The 21,824-nt window shown below is 47.9% G+C and overlaps 1 protein-coding gene across 3 annotated transcripts in view; it reads left to right on the plus strand.

The window, feature by feature from the left end:
- Positions 1 to 4,757: 4,757 nt before the first annotated feature.
- The window catches only part of PTK2 (protein tyrosine kinase 2), a 154,625-nt gene continuing 137,558 nt past the window's right edge, over positions 4,758 to 21,824 (plus strand). Inside the window, exons 1-2 of one of the 3 annotated variants that reach the window (XM_072151115.1) lie at positions 4,758 to 4,897; positions 19,442 to 19,565. The gene's annotated coding sequence lies outside the window, so the exon portion shown is untranslated. Of the gene's footprint in view, positions 4,898 to 19,185; positions 19,205 to 19,441; positions 19,571 to 21,824 lie in introns of those variants that run through there. The other 2 variants (XM_072151113.1, XM_072151114.1) reach the window with 2 other exon arrangements.

The following is a 21,824-nucleotide window of genomic DNA, read 5'->3' on the forward strand; positions in this document are numbered from 1 at the left end:
GTCTGTTTAAAAACGTATGTGTTTGGCTGCTTTGAACCTGTTTATCTTAGGGTGATGGCACATGTGGCATTTTGAACGCTTTTTTGGCCCGTTTTTAAGCAGTCCGTAAAAAACCGAAAGTGTTAAAAACCGCATCCGTTTTGGACAGGTCTGACCAATTATCGTAATTCAAACTGGTCAAAAACACATGTGTTTTTTGACAGACTGCTTAGGCCGCAGTCACACGTACCGCTAGGCGTCCGTTCATAACGCGACGCTAGCGCACAGGGGGAGGTCCTCGGCCCGAACGCACATGCGTTTCCAGGGAAATGCATGTGATTGATAAGCCGATCGCATGCGTTTCTCTGGAAACGCATGTGCATTCAGACAGAGGACCACCCCCTTTGCGCTAGCGTCGCATTATGAACAGACGCCTAGCGGTAGGTGTGACCGTGGCCTCAGAAACGCACCAAAAACGTGTTCAAAATGCCACCTGTGCCATCACCCTTAGGCCACGTAAGGGCCTACTGCTCGGCGTCCGTTCATAGCGTGACGCTAGCACACAAGGGGGCGGTCCTCAGTGCAAAAGCACATGCTTTTCCAGAGAACCGCATGCGATCGGCTTATCAATCGCCTGCTTTTCCCTGGAAACCCATGTGCGTTCGTGCCAAAGACGCCTCCTGTGAGCTAGCGTTGTGTTATGAACGGTCGCCTAGCGGTACGTGTGACCGCAGCCTTAATTTCTAGAAGTGTAGACAGCTGTGAAACAGATTAAAACCAACCAAAAGCATGGTAATCTTACAAAAACTCATGCGTTTAAAAAACGGTCCAAAAATGGTCCCCAAGAGTTGCCATACACTGTCGAGCACAGCGCCTTACTATCTCCGGCTCACCCATTTACTATCTATGAGAGTGCCGGAGATAGCTGAGCAATGTACTGCAATCTCCAACACTCTTATAATAATGACATGATAGGGCATATCAATCAACATGGGTACAATCCCTTTAAGCATGCACACCACTACTCCATCATATGCAGCACAGATCCTGTGCTAATGATGTTGGGAGGCGGTGTCAGACTGGCCCACCAGAGAAACAGAGGATCCCCCGGTGGGCTCTATGTTCTAATCCAGTGCCACAACCAGGGGTCAAGCAGATGACAACCTGAAATGGAGGTTACTAGGATTCCTGTATCCTAAGGGTTAATGGAATAACTTTATCTGGTGGACCTGGAGAACCCCAGACCGACACTGGCAGGGGGTACCAAAGGTTGTAGGAATAGTAGGAAATGCCTTTAGGTCAAGGTGATTGTCTCTACATTTTGTGACTTTGTATCAACAAAATAACTTTCACTCAACCTCAATATTTCCGCATTGGAATAAAAAGTTGCAGCTACTTGTTATGTTCTTGCCGTTGAAATTCAGTGACTGTCATGTAACTTTTCTTCCATATGGAAAGCATTGAGCCTGGCGGCTGCCCGTGGTCCTCACCTTTGTGGCTCACCGCAGACCTGGACTGGATAATGTGTAATCAAAACCAACATAGAGTCCTGTGCTGCGCTCCTGACCACAACTAAAAGCCTAAATCCACTGCATACACAGAGTATAATTAGTGCCACAAAGCAGTGTATTATCTATGGTTATTCATCTTCCTGTAGCTGCTCCTCAGGCTCTGTTCACACTGCATCATGCATCTAATATTGCAGAAATGTCCAGTATTAAGAGATTAGTCCATCGCTGGATTTGACTCTTTTATGACAATGAAAATTCTATTATGTGAGATTCCCAGGCCCCCGAAGCCACAGGACAGGCTACAGACACTGGCGGAACTATAAGGGTGCGGTCACACGTACCGCTAGCGATGTGTTTACAAACGCAACAGTAGCTAATGCATTTCAATGGAAACGTATGCAATCAGTAATTCTAAAAGTTCTAACGGTACGTATGACCGCACCTTAATGGTTGCAGTTGCAGCCGGGCCCATAAGCAGCTGTACAACACTTTGGTCTCCTTTGAAGTCTCGCAATTTAATCATCATAAATCCTGAAGCCTTATTCTGCACCGTAGGATTTATAATACAAGCTGCCAGCCATGTCCCATCACCCCCTTTCCGAGATAATTAACCTTTTGATGTGAGCAGTAGCAGTGGGTCAGTATATAATCAAGTAACTGATCCTATAAAGAAATCTACAAAGCCGAGCTGCTGTAGCTAAGCTTCCATTATATAGACTTCAATCTTACAAAGAGCTGAGCTACTGTATCTAAGCTGCCATTATATAAGCATCCCCCTCACAGAAGCTGAGCTACTGTATGTAAACTTTCATGATATAGGCATCCACCTTACATGGAGCTGAGCTGCTGTATCTAAGCTGCCATTATATAAGCATCCCCCTCACAGAAACTGAGCTACTGTATGTAAACTTTCATGATATAGGCATCCACCTTACATGGAGCTGAGCTGCTGTATCTAAGCTGCCATTATATAGACATCCACCTCATATGAGCCGAGCTGATGTATCTAAGCTTCCATTATATAGGCATCCACCTTACATAGAGCTGAGCTGCTGTATCTAAGCTGCCATTATATAGGTATCCACCTTACATGGAGCTAAGTTGCTGTGTCTAAGCTTCCTTGATAGGAAAGTGGTATTGTTGATATTTTGTTACATATAGATTTTGTGGGGATGAGTGGGAAAACACATTTTTGGGACTATGTCCCTAATTTTGCAGACTGGGTCTACTGATCCTGCTCTGGGCAGCAGTGATTGGCTGCAGTCATCACTGGAACTGCACCATCTCTGCCCCGTTTGGGCCCAGAAGGAGAAGGTTTACACCAATTGAAAGCAGTACCAGAGGTAGGGAAGTATTAGTTATTTTATTTTATATGTGGTTATCGTGGAAAAACCCTTTCACTCCTTCCGCACGACATGAAGTACTCAACTGCTGAGACTGTGACCTGTCCTGGCCCTGATCCCAGATGTTAACTGCTAAGATGCTGTGGTCGAATACAGCCACAGCATCATAGTGGTTGGGCTGCATGAGAAATGCCATATGGTCACTAAGGGGCACATTTACTTACCCTGTCCGGAGTAGATCCCGAAAGTGCATTGTCCAACGACAATTCAATTTGCCGCGATTCAAGAAGATCATGCACCTGATTTGCTGAATGTGTCGCTTCCTCAATCAGGTCTGCTGGAGTTCACCATCTTCCTCCCGGTGCACGTAAGTGCATGGCTTGTGACACAATTTTTAAGTTAAATTCCGTGGTTTGTGTTGCATGTAAGCCGGCACGATTGCGACTAAATCGGATCCCCGAAAACGACGGAAATGCGACCGCGGGACCCTTAAATAGTAAAGAATCCACAGAGTGTCATGGGGGGAGGAAGTGATCTATTACTGTAACAAGTTAATTCGTATATACAATAGATTGTCGATCAGAGTCCTTCAGCTGAGTGTTGGGGGTTATATACGATATATCACATGAGATATATAAATATAACATATATATATATATATATATATATATATATATATATATATATATATGTAATATAACTTATGGGACACAATAGTTCTGGGTTGTTTAGGATACATATGTAGAAACTATTACAATGCGGTGTGTCTGCCTGTCATTTGAGCAGAGCGTTGCGCAGTTTCTGCTGAGCGAGCCGCGGTCAGCGCTGACCTTGCACATGAAAGCTTCCACCTTGTTTTGATGGTTTATTCAATAAATAATGATCACATAATAATCATCTCCTCGCTCAGCCCCATCGCCTGAAGGCTGATCCATAAAAAAGACTCTTCATTCCCATATCCCTTCATCCCTTGATTTGTCTCAAGGATGTACGGGGCAAATGCTAAAAATGAAAGGGCAGCCATGCTTACTAAATCCCTCAGCAAAGGCGTTCTACGAAATTGGTTTTACCAAATCCTTTTATTTTGATTATGAATGCGCCTTCAATTGTTTGTCTGGATTGAGAATTTGTAAGTTATTTGTATGATTTTTGATTATCGGATGCAAACGTTTCAACAGAAACATATATAATCTCGGGACGATAATCTTGTAAACGCAATCCAAACGCATGTTACCGCATAATCACTATGGAAGTCCCATGACAGTGTGTCGCCAAATTTTGTAAAAACTTTTACATTTAAAAAAAAAAATGTAATACCCTTTATATTTTCGCTATAAACCCCATTATTTATGTGCCGTGAATCTAATATCACCCTGCTGACTAGAATTCAGCGTGTTTTGCTTCTTTATGCGTATGGCCCACACATAACACACAGAAAAGTTTTTATCACCGTCGAGTTTCTTGTATTTTTATGGTTTATGTTCAGTTTATTTAGGAGGTGGATGTTTTATTGTGGATTTAAAATGTTTTATTTATTATTGAAAATGAAAGAAACCTTTGGCAGAAAACTGAGACTCAGACAGTTGCAGGGCTACTGAGAGCGGCTGACAGGATGACAAGAAACACCTCAGTGCTCTCCATGTCATTCCTGTCAGACCACAGCCCGCCATTTTTAGGAGGAGAAGGGAAGAGGGGGTGTGTCCTTCCAGGCTCATGACGTCACCAGGAGGAGATGGGAGCTCCCGGTGGAAGGGGCGGGGCTATGGCGGAAATGAGGGGAGTATGACAGGAGAGACAATCACATCGTAGAGAGGGCGTGGTTATGGATGGAGAGAAGGCGTGTCTATGGCCAAAGAAAGACGGGATGAGAGTGAGTGGGCGTGTTGTTCGTTATGTTCCTCCAATCCTGAGGGAGACGTTGTGAGTAGGCGGGGCGTGCAGGACGGAGCGGGTTCCCGATGCGGAGGGTCAGTGTGTGACGGGGGCGCGCAGCGGGGTCAGTGACGAGGAGGCGGCCGCGGCTGAGTGACGGATCCCGGGGCTGAGGACGAGGCCGGGCAGGAGGTGAGCACCGGAGGGGGTGAAGTCTGCAGAGTAGTGCGAGTGCCGGGGCGCAGGAGGCCATTGTGTGCAGCGCTGGATGTAGCGGTGCCCAGTGTGTGCCCCCATCATGTGTCTGCCCCTGGTGCCCCTCACATGTCATGCCAGGAGGACCTGCTGTGTAACTGCCCACACACAATGCGCCGGCACATCAACTGTACTACAACTTATCAATGTGTCCCCTCCCCTCTAATAGACTGTGATCTTCCCCCCTCCCCTCTAATAGACTGTGATCTTCCCCCCTCCCCTCTAATAGACTGTGATCTTCCCCCCTCCCCTCTAATAGACTGTGATCTTCCCCCCTCCCCTCTAATAGACTGTGATCTTCCCCCCTCCCCTCTAATAGACTGTGATCTTCCCCCCTCCCCTCTAATAGACTGTGATCTTCCCCCCTCCCCTCTAATAGACTGTGATCTTCCCCCCTCCCCTCTAATAGACTGTGATCTTCCCCCCTCCCCTCTAATAGACTGTGATCTGCCCCCCTCCCCTCTAATAGACTGTGGCCTTTCCCCCCTCCCCTCTAATAGACTGTGGCCTTTCCCCCCTCCTCTCTAATAGACTTTGGCCTTTCCCCCCTCCCCTCTAATAGACTTTGGCCTTTCCCCCCTCCCCTCTAATAGACTTTGGCCTTTCCCCCCTCCCCTCTAATAGACTTTGGCCTTTCCCCCCTCCCCTCTAATAGACTTTGGCCTTTCCCCCCTCCCCTCTAATAGACACTGGTCTTTCCCCCCTCCCCTCTAATAGACACTGGTCTTTCCCCCCTCCCCTCTAATAGACACTGGTCTTTCCCCCCTCCCCTCTAATAGACACTGGCCTTTCCCCCCTCCCCTCTAATAGACACTGGCCTTTCCCCCCTCCCCTCTAATAGACACTGGCCTTTCCCCCCTCCCCTCTAATAGACTGTGATCTGCCCCCCTCCCCTCTAATAGACTGTGGCCTTCCCCCCCCCCCCTCCCCTCTAATAGACTGTGGCCTTCCCCCCCCCCTCCCCTCTAATAGACTGTGGCCTTTCCCCCCTCCCCTCTAATAGACTGTGGCCTTTCCCCCCTCCCCTCTAATAGACACTGGCCTTTCCCCCCTCCCCTCTAATAGACACTGGCCTTTCCCCCCTCCCCTCTAATAGACACTGGCCTTTCCCCCCTCCCCTCTAATAGACACTGGCCTTTCCCCCCTCCCCTCTAATAGACACTGGCCTTTCCCCCCTCCCCTCTAATAGACACTGGCCTTTCCCCCCTCCCCTCTAATAGACACTGGCCTTTCCCCCCTCCCCTCTAATAGACACTGGCCTTTCCCCCCTCCCCTCTAATAGACACTGGCCTTTCCCCCCTCCCCTCTAATAGACACTGGCCTTTCCCCCCTCCCCTCTAATAGACACTGGCCTTTCCCCCCTCCCCTCTAATAGACACTGGCCTTTCCCCCCTCCCCTCTAATAGACACTGGCCTTTCCCCCCTCCCCTCTAATAGACACTGGCCTTTCCCCCCTCCCCTCTAATAGACACTGGCCTTTCCCCCCTCCCCTCTAATAGACACTGGCCTTTCCCCCCTCCCCTCTAATAGACACTGGCCTTTCCCCCCTCCCCTCTAATAGACACTGGCCTTTCCCCCCTCCCCTCTAATAGACACTGGCCTTTCCCCCCTCCCCTCTAATAGAAACTGGCCTTTCCCCCCTCCCCTCTAATAGACACTGGCCTTTCCCCCCTCCCCTCTAATAGACACTGGCCTTTCCCCCCTCCCCTCTAATAGACACTGGCCTTTCCCCCCTCCCCTCTAATAGACAGTGGCCTTTCCCCCCACCCCTCTAATAGACTGTGGCCTTTCCCCCCACCCCTCTAATAGACTGTGGTCTTTCCCCCCACCCCTCTAATAGACTGTGGTCTTTCCCCCCACCCCTCTAATAGACTGTGGTCTTTCCCCCCACCCCTCTAATAGACTGTGGTCTTTCCCCCCACCCCTCTAATAGACTGTGGTCTTTCCCCCCACCCCTCTAATAGACTGTGGTCTTTCCCCCCACCCCTCTAATAGACTGTGGTCTTTCCCCCCACCCCTCTAATAGACTGTGGTCTTTCCCCCCACCCCTCTAATAGACTGTGGTCTTTCCCCCCACCCCTCTAATAGACTGTGGTCTTTCCCCCCACCCCTCTAATAGACTGTGGTCTTTCCCCCCACCCCTCTAATAGACTGTGGTCTTTCCCCCCACCCCTCTAATAGACTGTGGTCTTTCCCCCCACCCCTCTAATAGACTGTGGTCTTTCCCCCCACCCCTCTAATAGACTGTGGTCTTTCCCCCCTCCCCTCTAATAGACTGTGGTCTTTCCCCCCTCCCCTCTAATAGACTGTGGTCTTTTCCCCCCTCCACCCCACCCACTCCAGTTCTCTCTGTATATTGTGGTATATTGCTGTAGTGCACCTGTCCTGTTCTCTCTCCACATTCTGGCATATGAATGTAGTGCACCGCTCCCTCTACATTGTGGTATATATATGTGTAGCGCGCCGCTCCCGCTCTCTCTGTATGATGGTGTAGCGCGCCGCTCTCTCTGTATTGCAGTATATATATCGGTGTAGTGCTCCGCTCTCTGTCTATTAGTGTAGTGCTCCGCTCTCTCTGTATTGTGGTATATATCGGTGTAGCGCGCCGCTCTCTCTGTATTGCAGTATATATATCGGTGTAGTGCTCCGCTCTCTCTGTCTATTAGTGTAGCGCGCCGCTCTCTCTGTATTGCAGTATATACATCGGTGTAGCGCGCCGCTCTCTCTGTATTGCAGTATATACATCGGTGTAGCGCGCCGCTCTCTCTGTATTGCAGTATATATATCGGTGTAGCGCGCCGCTCTCTCTGTATTGCAGTATATATATTAGTGTAGCGCGCCGCTCTCTCTGTATTGCAGTATATATATCGGTGTAGCGCGCCGCTCTCTCTGTATTGCAGTATATATATTGGTGTAGCGCGCCGCTCTCTCTGTCTATTAGTGTAGCGCGCCGCTCTCTCTGTATTGCAGTATATATATCGGTGTAGCGCGCCGCTCTCTCTGTCTATTAGTGTAGCGCGCCGCTCTCTCTGTATTGCAGTATATATATCAGTGTAGTGCTCCGCTCTCTCTGTCTATTAGTGTAGTGCTCCGCTCTCTCTGTATTGCAGTATATATATCGGTGTAGCGCGCCGCTCTCTCTGTCTATTAGTGTAGCGCGCCGCTCTCTCTGTATTGCAGTATATATATCAGTGTAGTGCTCCGCTCTCTCTGTCTATTAGTGTAGCGCGCTGCTCTCTCTATATTGCATTATATATCGGTGTAGTGCTCCGCTCTCTCTGTCTATTAGTGTAGTGCTCCGCTCTCTCTGTATTGCAGTATATATATCAGTGTAGTGCTCCGCTCTCTCTGTCTATTAGTGTAGCGCGCCGCTCTCTCTGTATTGCAGTATATACATTGGTGTAGCGCGCTGCTCTCTCTGTATTGCAGTAATATTCCCTTTTCCTTGTGCTTCCATGTCTGGCTCCTGCTGACACAATCTGGGGTGGATAGCGCTGGCTCAGCACGTGGGACTCTCTTCCCTGAGCTCTTGTTAAACCATTATGGCAGCGGAGTCACTCTGCCGGATTATTGTCCCCTGCCTGGGACTTCCTGCGGACCCCTTAACCCTTGTGCTCCCAGATCCTCTAATATCCGCCTGGGAGCAAGTCTTACATTCCGGATATACTTTGTCCATGTCGCTGTAGATGACATCTAGGAGAGTTTGTTTTGGCTCTTCATCCCTGACAATTTCCCTGAACCTACAAAGGGACCCCTCCGGTGACACTTACCCATCAACGCTGATCAGGTGTAAGGGAGGACCAATCAGGATACATCTAGGGTCACTTACCTGTAGGCAGTAGGGTTGGGTTGGGATGATTGGATATGTTGGAGCAATATTGAACTGGTAGGTTACCTCTGGAGCCACTTACCTACAGGTAATGATTGATTATGCCCAAGGACTAGTACCACTTACCTATAGGCAATAGTATTGGATTATTGGAGATATTCGACCTGATAGGATACTTCTAGGATCACTTACTTAGGGAGTAGGGTGGGGTGTGATGATTGGAGATGTCAGAGAATCCATGGATTGATCTGGAATGACTTTCCTGTAGGAAATGGGATGAATGGAGATTTCAGAGAACCATTGGACTGTTCCCCCACGCTGCTTCTTTAAGGAAAGGTCTAATTTATAGCCTTCTTTAAGAATATTCTACCTGCCCGGTCAAGGGTGTCCATTAATACCACAAGTTACGTGCCCATGAACTGGTTATAGGATCTTCCAATATTTAGAGTTCCTCTAGAAGACTCTACTCCGGGTTCAGTTTAGGTGGAAGAAGGATCTTCTTCTCTTGACCTCCAGTAGCAATTCAGAAGCCACTTACATTTCCTTCAAGTCTATACAAGGTTTCTGGGTCCTGGTGACCACCACTGTCTGGACCATGAGCTCCAGATGTACAGTAGAATAATCCACCACCAAGTTGGTGGCACCTCGTAGCGGGACCTGTAGATGTCCACATCACTTTGATGTGTAGTTACACACTTCATCCTCCTCTTAGACTTGTTCATATCCTCCACTCGGCTGTGGAGAAGATCCTACATCGGGGAGGTGGCACCTCGTAGCGGGACCTGTAGATGTCCACATCACTTTGATGCATAGTTACACACTTCATCCTCATCTTAGACTTGTTCATATCCTCCTTTCGGCAGGGGAGAAGATCCTACATCGGGGAGGTGGCACCTCGTAGACCTCATAGCAGGACCTGTAGATGTCCACATCACTTTGATGTGTAGTTACACACTCCATCCTCATCTTAGACTTGTTCATATCCTCCTATCGGCTGTGGAGAAGATCCTACATCGGGGAGGTGGCACCTCATAGCGGGACCTGTAGATGTCCACATCACTTTGATGTGTAGTTACACACTTCATCCTCATCTTAGACTTGTTCATATCCTCCTATCGGCTGTGGAGAAGATCCTACATCGGGGAGGTGGCACCTCGTAGACCTCATACCAGGACCTGTAGATGTCCACATCACTTTGATGTGTAGTTACACACTCCATCCTCATCTTAGACTTGTTCATATCCTCCTTTCGGCAGGGGAGAAGATCCTACGGCGTCTTTTGCCTCTCAGAAAATCAAATTATTTCTAAATTCACTCTCCTTACTCTCTCATGAGTAACCACCTTTTTACAGACGTGAAAGCAGAACAGACACCGACGTCTGCGAGACACATCTGAATGTGATAGACTTCCTCGTGTGTCAGGAGAAGACGTGTCCCCGGGCCATAAAAAGCAAACACCATCTCGCTAACACCTTCTCCGAGCTCACGTTACAGCTCTTCAAGTGTAATTACTGCAGGTGAGGAGGAGGAGGCAACTGGTGGTGGCTGCACCTTCAATGCTTGTCCCTGAGGAGTGTGAACCTGGCCTTATCCTACCTGTATAGCGCGTGTAGCCTGCAGCTGTCAGCTTCTACTCTCTGGGGTCTGCATTAGTCAGGTCTTCCCGGGAGAGTTTTTGATCTTTGTTGGTTGTGACTAATCATTTACCGACTCGAATACTTCTGGTTGTCCAACCATAGAAGACTAGAAGTCACCAGTGTTGGTCCGTAGACTGTTGCTACTGTAGATGTCTCCACAGATTTGATGTTTTGATGCTTGAAGTTGTAAGAAATGGAAATTTGTGTGGCTTTTTGCTCTTGGTGTGTGTCCACAGAGGTCATTGTGATGTTCGTCTCGTTTCCACGTTGAGATGTTTGGTGGTTTCTACTGGGGGTTTTGTTGGCAAACTTTCATATTTCGGAGATTCTTTGATTCTTTTGCTGGATATAATCATCATTGGGAGACCTTGGCTTCTGTCGTAGATTGTTGGCCATTGGAAGACCTCCGTTGTCCATTCACAACTGGATCTCCAAGCAGTTTTCAGAAGACCATTCATTAGTAGACCCTTATCCAACTATTTGTCCACAGCCTTCCATTCAACAAATCGCTCTCACCGAAACTTTGGAAGAGTCTTCCTCCGCTCTATGTTGGATCTTTAGAAGATCTCATTATTATTCCCCCCCCCCCCCCAGATGTCCTACGCAACAAGATTTTAGGTCTTTGATGCTTGACACTTTGTTTCGGACCCTACACAGGTGACTTTCGCTCTTCATTATATATTTTGTTAGTTGGGTTACGTCTTTGTAATGATGAATATGTAAATAAAGTTGGTGATGACCATGATAATGAAGTGGGGGGTTGGGGATCCTGTATCGGGGTGGCCATCGCCCCTGGTTCTGTTGTGTTCCTCCAGGAGCCGCCTGTAATGATGACTTTCCGTGTTGTGCGCTCTCGCTCCTCCGCTCTCGTCTTTTCCCATCAGATTGTATTCAGAAATCTGAATCATCAGTAAATCTTGATGCGTCTCTTCCCAGAAGCAGCGAGTGATGTGATTAGGAGCCGGCAGAAGTCTGTGGAATATTTATTAACGCCCAATTTGTGTCTTTCTATTGAAACAAATTACAGGTGAAAATGCTCAGGGGTACGGGGAGCACTACATGTACTAGACAAATACTTGTAGAAGGGTCGGAGATGGCCGTATAACACCTAGACCCCAGGACCAGGATTACCTCCTGTAGAGAGCCAGGTTGTATTGTAAAATAATGGCTATATAATGTTATTACTGCAGATTTTTTTCTTTAGTCTTGGGTAGGTACTTATTCTGTAAGGTGTTGAAGCTTCTACAAGGTGGTCGTGGTCCTGGTGGTGGGGCTGCTGCTTCTACAAGGTGGTCGTAGTCCTGGTGGTGGGGCTGCTGCTTCTACAAGGTGGTCGTAGTCCTGGTGATGGGGCTGCTGCTTCTACAAGGTGGTCGTAGTCCTGCCAGTGGGACCGGTTCTGTAAGGTGTTGGTGTTCCGTTGAGTCTTCTGCAAGGTGGTTGTTGTAGTGGTGAAGCTTCTGCAAGAGGGGGTGGTGGTAGAGGTGTAGGTGATAGAGGGGATGGTGGTGGTAGAGGTGGTGCTTGCTGATGTGCAGGGTTCTGTATCACCATCAGAGATATCTACTTCTGCACACGAACTGTAAACACAAAAAGATAGGACTATACATGTTTACCGAGAGGCTCAAAGGACGGAAGAGACCTTGACGTTATTGTAGTCACACCAGCTGTCAGGTCGCCCTGCCCCCACACACATCCTGGTGGGATTTGTTTTATGTAGGTGGGTTCTGGATTGTCTTTTATCTCCAGGAATTTGATAAATTTTGACTCTACAATAATAAAAATAAACCTCACAACTAGAGAGGAGCAGAAATAGTCTATAGAGAGCAGCAGATCCCGTGTCTGTACAGAGCATGACTGGTGAGCGCAGCTCTGGAGTATAATACAGGATGTAACTCAGGATCAGTACAGGATAAGTAATGTCATGTATGTACACAGTGACTGCACCAGCAGCAGAATAGTGAGTGCAGCTCTGGTGTATAATACAGGATGTAACTCAGGATCAGTACAGGATAAGTAATGTCATGTATGTACACAGTGACTGCACCAGCAGCAGAATAGTGAGTGCAGCTCTGGGGTATAATACAGGATGTAACTCAGGATCAGTACCGGATAAGTAATGTCATGTATGTACACAGTGACTGCACCAGCAGCAGAATAGTGAGTGCAGCTCTGGGGTATAATACAGGATGTAACTCAGGATCAGTACAGGATAAGTAATGTCATGTATGTACACAGTGACTACACCAGCAGCAGAATAGTGAGTGCAGCTCTGGGGGATAATACAGGATGTAACTCAGGATCAGTACAGGATAAGTAATGTCATGTATGTACACAGTGACTGCACCAGCAGCAGAATAGTGAGTGCAGCTCTGGGGTATAATACAAGATGTAACTCAGGATCAGTACAGGATAAGTAATGTCATGTATGTACACAGTGACTGCACCAGCAGCAGAATAGTGAGTGCAGCTCTGGGGTATAATACAAGATGTAACTCAGGATCAGTACAGGATAAGTAATGTCATGTATGTACACAGTGACTGCACCAGCAGCAGAATAGTGAGTGCAGCTCTGGGGTATAATACAGGATGTAACTCAGGATCAGTACAGGATAAGTAATGTCATGTATGTACACAGTGACTGCACCAGCAGCAGAATAGTGAGTGCAGCTGTGGAGTATAATACAGGATGTAACTCAGGATCAGTACAGGATAAGTAATGTCATGTATGTACACAGTGACTGCACCAGCAGCAGAATAGTGAGTGCAGCTCTGGGGTATAATACAGGATGTAACTCAGGATCAGTACAGGATAAGTAATGTCATGTATGTACACAGTGACTGCACCAGCAGCAGAATAGTGAGTGCAGCTCTGGGGTATAATACACGATGTCTATATTCCTTCCCTTTGCCTGAATTGGCTGATGGAACAATAAACTACATTGAAGTGAAATGTAAATAGACTGCTGGTTGCGGCCCCTTTAATAGAGCGTGTTTTCGGGGGAGGGGTGTAGTGGGTGGGGCTGTGTAGAGCCCCCATTGTCTCTGGGATGTGTATAATTACCAGTATAATGGGGGGTGCAGATGCCGCGCTCCATGTATGAGCTGATAATTGCTACCTGTCTATATGGAGGATTCCCGGACATCTCCGGGCCTCGGGATGGTAAATATCGGAGAGAATTCCCGCGCACAGATCCTCATTCACACTGAACAGATTCCTGCAGTCATTTTGTCCAAGCGGATCAGTTCCTAAACTGCTGAGACTTTCCTGCCCGGACCTACCCCAAGGGGATAAATCATTTTGGGTGCAGCAAAAAGTTTTGATCCTGATTTATGTCAGATTTAGGCTGCATTCACACTACACGTCCCCCGTACGGCATACGACCTATATACGTCCCCCACCGATGGCAATGGGATACTAATAACTTACACAAAGGTCTGATTACACATCTCTCCAGGGACATTACATAACACTGGCTGCAGAGAGCACAGAGCACAGCAGTGTGAGGTCTGATTACACATCTCTCCAGGGACAATACATAACACTGGCTGCAGAGAGCACAGAGCACAGCAGTGTGAGGTATGATTATACATCTCTCCAGGGACAATACATAACACTGGCTGCAGAGAGCACAGAGCACAGCAGTGTGAGGTCTGACTACACATCTCTCCAGGGACAATACATAACACTGGCTGCCGAGAGCACAGAGCACAGCAGTGTGAGGTCTGATTACACATCTCTCCAGGGACAATACATAACACTGGCTGCAGAGCGCACAGAGCACAGCAGTGTGAGGTCTGACTACACATCTCTCCAGGGACAATACATAACACTGGCTGCAGAGAGCACAGAGCACAGCAGTGTGAGGTCTGATTACACATCTCTCCAGGGACAATACATAACACCGGCTGCAGAGAGCACAGAGCACAGCAGTGTGAGGTCTGATTACACATCTCTCCAGGGACAATACATAACACTGGCTGCAGAGAGCACAGAGCACAGCAGTGGGAGGTCTGATTACACATCTCTCCAGGGACAATACATAACACTGGCTGCAGAGAGCACAGAGCACAGCAGTGTGAGGTATGATTACACTTCTCTCCTGCCTGGAGCTGGAGCTCTGATTTATGCTGCAAAATGAATTGCCCCTGATCTCCCGCTCCCCCGCCATTGGTGACGTCCATCGTTATGTCTGTCCGGTTTTCATGGCTGTGTTGCAGGGATATTCCTGTGCTGCCTCCTGGCCCAGTGAAGCGCACCCTCAGCTCTGCTCAGTCATGTGAGGTTCCCCGTCCTTCCAGATGTACATGAAGTCATCCGTCCTCCAGCTGCGCTGTAGGATTTGGTGTCGCTCGAGGAATTTCTCCTGAAAACCTCAGCTCGGAGAGATGACTATAACATGTGTGATACTGTGCTGATGCTTTGTTACAGTGTGTCGTGTCTGTGCCTCCTCATTCTTCCCCCCCCTGTATCATCCATACTGGGTGTCCATCACCCAGCACTGTGTAGCGTCCATGTGGCAGTGCGGATCAGCAGCCACGTGCTTTATAGAGGGCATGCTGGGAGTTGTAGTTGCGTTGCCAGGCAATCTATATGTCTGATGATACAGCGCTGTGTTCACATGGGGCAGATTTCGGTACAGGACCCCCAATGATCTGGTCTGTAGTGGAGTGCCCCTTCAATCATCATTATTCTGTGACTGGGGTCCTGTCTGGTGACCGTGGTGCGGTACCGCTGTCCTCTGGCACACCTACCCATCGGACCGTGTTTAAGAGGGGATTGGTGCTCTGGGGGTTGTTACCTGCCCTGTGATTGGTTGACATAAATCGCTGTCAACTTGGAAGCTGGCGGGGTAGGAGCAGGGGCGGGGGGCAGCTAGCGAGGTAGGAGCTGGGGTGCTGGGCAGCTGATGGGGTGGCTGTAGGAGCGGCGAGGAGCTGGCAGGGTAGGTGCAACGGAAATAAGCCTCCACAGCCAAAATAATAAGTACAGGCAGTTCCCGGGTTACATACAAGATGGGGTCCGGAGGTTTGTTCTTAAGTTGAATTTGTATGTAAGTCGGAACTGTATATTTTAGAATGGTAGATCCAGACAAACATTTCTTATGCCCCGGTGACAATTGGAGTTTCAAAATTTTGCCGTAATGGGACCAAGGATTATCCATAAAGCTTCATTACAGACACCTTACAGCTGATCATTGCAGCCTGGGACTATAGTAACATCCAGAGAGGTCACCAGAGGTCACAGTGGGCAGAGGGGTCCGTCTGTAACTAGGGGTCGTCTGTAAGTCATGTGTCTTTAAGTAGGGGACCGCCTGTATATAGTGAATTACGGCCCTGGATGGCTCTTCCTGTGGGGACAGGTATCTCTGGCCTCTCCTGTCACTGTGGGCACCGTGTAGGGCGCGCTGCGGGCACAGTGTGGGGGCTGGCGCGCTGCGTGCACAGTGTGGGGACTGGTGTGCGGGGAACGGGATGTTTCCACCGCTTTCCCCTCCTGTAGGATGAGGACAGGGAACGCCTTTTCCTAGATGAGCAGTGACGGAACGTTTCCCCCTCGGACCTGCCCCTGGCACAGCAGGAGGCCTGCGGGACTGATACCAGGGGCACACGGCACCATCTGTCTCTGTGCCTCCTTTTAGCCGTTGCTTCCCCTGTGCCGGTGTCGCTTCCCGGTTGCACTTCCCCTTCTGTGCGCTGCAGGTGCGGATAGAATAGCGCTCGCTCTCGGGGTGACTCAGGCAGGTTACTGTCTGCACCTCCATTTCCTTCCTTCTTTTGGATCCATCTATAACAGTGATGGCAAACCTTTTAGAGACCGAGTGCCCAAACTACAACAAAGACCCAATTATTTATCGCAAAGTGCCAACACAGAAATTTTATTTGTGATTTATACTCCCTTCTCTGTCACAGTTTTCATTGATACCAGCACCTGAGGACACCAATAAAGCAGAAAATAGTCCCAGGTAGCGCTGTCACTTTAAAACACCTCTGTGCACAGCAAGTCCTGGGACTGCAGGAAGATACCTGGAGTCATCTCTGGTGATGGCCTGAGTGCCCACAGAAAGAGCTCCGAGTGCCGCCTCTGGCACCCGTGCCATAGGTTAGCCATCACTGATCTATAACATCTATAGTTCTGGCCGCAGTCACACACAGAATATTCTATGGCAGCCATAACCGGGGAGACACCGCAATGTCCTCAGCGATCAGGACACGGACAGCGCCATTGTTATCACACTCTAGTGTACAAGTCCTTCATCTATAGATCATGTCTGTATATAACACTATACAGCAGGAACAACATGGTCAGGAATATCATGTGATATACACATTACATACAAAAATATAAAAATATACATGTCACATACTGTTCTATCCAATAAAAGCAAAGTCCCCCGCTCTCTCTGAGATGGGTATTATAGTAGTTATATTCCTGTACATAGGGGGCAGTATTATAGTAGTTATATTCCTGTACATAGGGGGCAGTATTATAGTAGTTATATTCCTGTACATAGGGGGCAGTATTATAGTAGTTATATTCCTGTACATAGGGGGCAGTATTATAGTAGTTATATTCCTGTACATAGGGGGCAGTATTATAGTAGTTATATTCTTGTACATAGGGGGCAGTATTATAGTAGTTATATTCTTGTACATAGGGGGCAGTATTATAGTAGTTATATTCTTGTACATAGGGGGCAGTATTATAGTAGTTATATCCCTGTACATAGGGGGCAGTATTATAGTAGTTATATTCCTGTACATAGGGGGCAGTATTATAGTAGTTATATTCTTGTACATAGGGGGCAGTATTATAGTAGTTATATTCTTGTACATAGGGAGCAGTATTATAGTAGTTATATTCTTGTACATAGGGGGCAGTATTATAGTAGTTATATCCCTGTACATAGGGGGCAGTATTATAGTAGTTATATTCCTGTACATAGGGGGCAGAATTATAGTAGTTATATTCTTGTACATAGGGGGCAGTATTATAGTAGTTATATTCTTGTACATAGGGGGCAGTATTATAGTAGTTATATTCCTGTACATAGGGGGCACTATTATAGTAGTTATATTCTTGTACATAGGGGCAGTATTATAGTAGTTATATTCTTGTACATAGGGGGCAGTATTATAGTAGTTATATTCTTGTACATAGGGGGCACTATTATAGTAGTTATATTCTTGTACATAGGGGGCACTATTATAGTAGTTATATTCTTGTACATAGGGGGCACTATTATAGTAGTTATATTCTTGTACATAGGGGGCACTATTATAGTAGTTATATTCCTCTACATAGGGGACAGTATTATAGTAGTTATATTCTTGTACATAGGGGGCAGTATTATAGTAGTTATATTCCTGTACATAGGGGGCAGTATTATAGTAGTTATATTCTTGTACATAGGGGGCAGTATTATAGTAGTTTTATATTCTTGTACATAGGGGGCAGTATTATAGTAGTTTTATATTCTTGTACATAGGGGGCAGTATTATAGTAGTTATATTCTTGTACATAGGGGGCAGTATTATAGTAGTTATATTCCTGTACATAGGGGGCAGTATTATAGTAGTTATATTCCTGTACATAGGGGGCAGTATTATAGTAGTTATATTCCTGTACATAGGGGGCAGTATTATAGTAGTTATATTCCTGCACATAGGGGCAGTATTATAGTAGTTATATTCTTGTACATAGGCGGCAGTATTATAGTAGTTATATTCTTGTACATAGGGGGCAGTATTATAGTAGTTATATTCCTGTACATAGGGGCAGTATTATAGTAGTTATATTCCTGTACATAGGGGGCAGTATTATAGTAGTTATATTCCTGTACATAGGGGGCAGTATTATAGTAGTTTTATATTCTTGTACATAGGGGGCAGTATTATAGTAGTTATATTCTTGTACATAGGGGCAGTATTATAGTAGTTATATTCTTGTACATAGGGGGCAGTATTATAGTAGTTATATTCTTGTACATAGGGGGCAGTATTATAGTAGTTATATTCTTGTACATAGGGGGCAGTATTATAGTAGTTATATTCTTGTACATAGAGGGCAGTATTATAGTAGTTATATTCTTGTACATAGGGGGCAGTATTATAGTAGTTATTTTCTTGTACATAGGGGCCAGTATTATAGTAGTTATATTCTTGTACATAGGGGCCAGTATTATAGTAGTTATATTCTTGTACATAGGGGGCAGTATTATAGTAGTTATATTCTTGTACATAGGGGGCAGTATTATAGTAGTTATATTCCTGCACATAGGGGCAGTATTATAGTAGTTATATTCTTGTACATAGGCGGCAGTATTATAGTAGTTATATTCCTGTACATAGGGGGCAGTATTATAGTAGTTATATTCTTGTACATAGGGGGCAGTATTATAGTAGTTATATTCTGAGAGGTAGCCTTGTAGTGCTGTCCTGATTGCTGGTTGCTGGGACTTGTAGTCCTGGTTGTGTATCGGGCAGGGTCCTGCTCTATCATGTCGCACACACTTCCTGCTCCCGGGATTTTCTGGCTGTGATCTCGCTCCTCCTTGTGCTCGGCTTCCTGTAGCCGTCCCCTCTCAGCTGGCAGTACAGGGGGAGCACAGAAGGACGCGCACTCTGGAGTGCTGGGGGAAGCGTCGGGCTCGGGCCATGCTCTGGTGCTGTGCTGCTCGTTGTCGTCTCCTGTGCACTCGGAGCAGGATTTGCCTCCTGTGGATTGCGGAGCAGAGATTGTGGGTCGGGGTCCGGGAGCAGATGTGTATGAGGAAGGTCCTGCTCTGCCTCATCATCTTTCTCTACATCTATTTTTCCTCTTGCTCTTTCTGTCTCCTTTTTTCTCTCCTTTACCCTTTCTTTCTTTCCTTATGTTCATTCATTCATTCTTTCTTTTCTTCTTCCTTTCTATTTTTCCTTCCCCCCCCCTCCCCTCCTTTTTTTTTGTCTTCTTTCATGGAAGGAGTTAAGGTTTCTGCGGTGTTAATCTTTGCACAAATCATCTCTTTACAGACCCGACTTATTGAGTTTGTGGTTTCTTCACTCGGAGCCAAAGCTTGGTAGCGATTCGTAGACAAGTCCAGATGTGAAGATCGGAGGAGAGCGCCAGCGCCTCGCTCACCCTCACCAGTGCCAAGTAAGGTAAGTCTACGCTTTATTCATATCCCATGTGTGCTGGGGGTGCACTCGCCTTATGTCTCCTCTAGGGTCGCTGTAGTGCATGCCTGTGCCGGATGCTGCTGCAGTCGTGTAGTCGGTGCCTGTGCCGGATGCTGCTGCAGTCGTGTAGTCGGTGCCTGTGCCGGATGCTGCTGTAGTCGTGTAGTCGGTGCCCGTGCCGGATGCTGCCGTAGTCGGTGCCCGTGCCGGATGCTGCCGTAGTCGGTGCCCGTGCCGGATGCTGCCGTAGTCGGTGCCCGTGCCGGATGCTGCCGTAGTCGGTGCCCGTGCCGGATGCTGCCGTAGTCGGTGCCCGTGCCGGATGCTGCCGTAGTCGGTGCCCGTGCCGGATGCTGCCGTAGTCGGTGCCCGTGCCGGATGCTGCCGTAGTCGGTGCCCGTGCCGGATGCTGCCGTAGTCGGTGCCCGTGCCGGATGCTGCCGTAGTCGGTGCCCGTGCCGGATGCTGCCGTAGTCGGTGCCCGTGCCGGATGCTGCCGTAGTCGGTGCCCGTGCCGGATGCTGCCGTAGTCGGTGCCCGTGCCGGATGCTGCCGTAGTCGGTGCCCGTGCCGGATGCTGCCGTAGTCGGTGCCCGTGCCGGATGCTGCCGTAGTCGGTGCCCGTGCCGGATGCTGCCGTAGTCGGTGCCCGTGCCGGATGCTGCCGTACCCATGCTGTGGTGTAGGTGGCGCTCTCCAGCACATCTGTCTGTCACCCGGAGAATGTCGTCTCTATTGATCGGTGGCGCTGGGACATGTCATGACCTACTTGAACGCTGTGATCAGGAACCTGGTGCTCGGCAGGATAAAGATTTCCTAAGAACCTGTAAAGATTTCTCTCTTCCCTCCTTCCAGTGTCATCTGGTTGTCACTTTCCTACTAATCTTCTCTGGATAGAGATAAACGCTCGCTGCGCCGCGACTCCAGTGAGAGCTCTGCCCCACAAATGTCACTGCACAGAAGCCTAAATCTATAGAAGTTCCCATTCTCCTTAAATACTCTGCGCTGCTCAATGAGGAGATCTGTCGCCTTGTCTAGTAGTTATTACAGGTTCTTAGATCAGGCTTTGCACATTGAGCTGAAATACTCTGTGCTGCTGAGAGTTACATAGTAATAGAAGCAGGGTCCTCCAGCAGTGCAGAGTATTTCAGGAGAGCGCTGTGTCTGTGGGTAATCAGTGCCTGGTAGTTACATGAGAGTGTGGTAGGAAGGTTCTAGGCAGCACAGAACCTGTTACCAGGGACCTCATTTTCACTACAGACGGGTAGCAGAAGCCCATGACACCCGCAGTGCAAAAACGCCTCTGCCTTTTCTAAGCATTTGGATTACAATATAATTGTGTGTTATAACTTCCCTTGCACCCTGACAGAATCCTCTGTGTAGTCCCAGGGGTTGGACTTTGGTTTGGATGGATTTAAAAAAACATTTGACTTGTCTGTGCTGCAAACCCTCAGCCTCCACCTTTGTGCTCCTGTACAGCGCCTACCTCCTGCTCCCTCAGAGGTCACATCCTGGAGAGCTGACATCAGTGGGAGAGGGAGGAGTTGTACAGGAGCACAAAGGTGGGGGCTGAGAGCTGAGGAGTCTGCTGCACAGACAAGTCATGTGTTGTTTCTTGAACTGCATCCAAAGCAAAGCCCAACCCCTGGGACTACATAGAAGATTCTGTCAGGGTGCAAGGTAAATTATAACGCACAATTATATTGTGATGCAAATGCTTAGAGAAGGCAGAAAGACAAATGTGCACTGGGCTTTACAGTCTTGAGTGAAAATGAGGTCCCTGGTGACAGGTTCCTTTTAAGGAGAAGTAATGTGGAGGGTTTGCAGCAGCAAGTTATCATTTTGTGGAAGAGGGGAAGGACGGTCGCATCGTTGACGGAGCCTGGTCACCTGCAGCACAGAGTATTTCAGGACATGAGTGTGTGCTCATCCGATCTATAGTCCCATCCTCACAGCTACTTAGTAGATATGGGCCGGGTCCTCTGCAGCACAGAGTATTTCAGGACATGAGCGTATGCTGTCCCTGTGGGGATCAATGTTGTGATATCTGAATCTAATAGACAAGTGGGCGGGGCAGAGTTACATAGAAATAGTATTAGGGTCCCCCAGCAGTGCAGAGTATTTCAGGAGCGCAGTGTGGTATTAATACCAGGACATTTCATGACATGTGGCGCCATCTGGGTCGTTACTGGTCCCTGGGCCTTTGCATTGTTCTGAGTGATGGGCCGGGGGGAGG

This window comes from Engystomops pustulosus, chromosome 5 (genome assembly GCF_040894005.1).
Source record: "Engystomops pustulosus chromosome 5, aEngPut4.maternal, whole genome shotgun sequence".
Classification (NCBI taxonomy): Eukaryota; Metazoa; Chordata; class Amphibia; order Anura; family Leptodactylidae; genus Engystomops; species Engystomops pustulosus.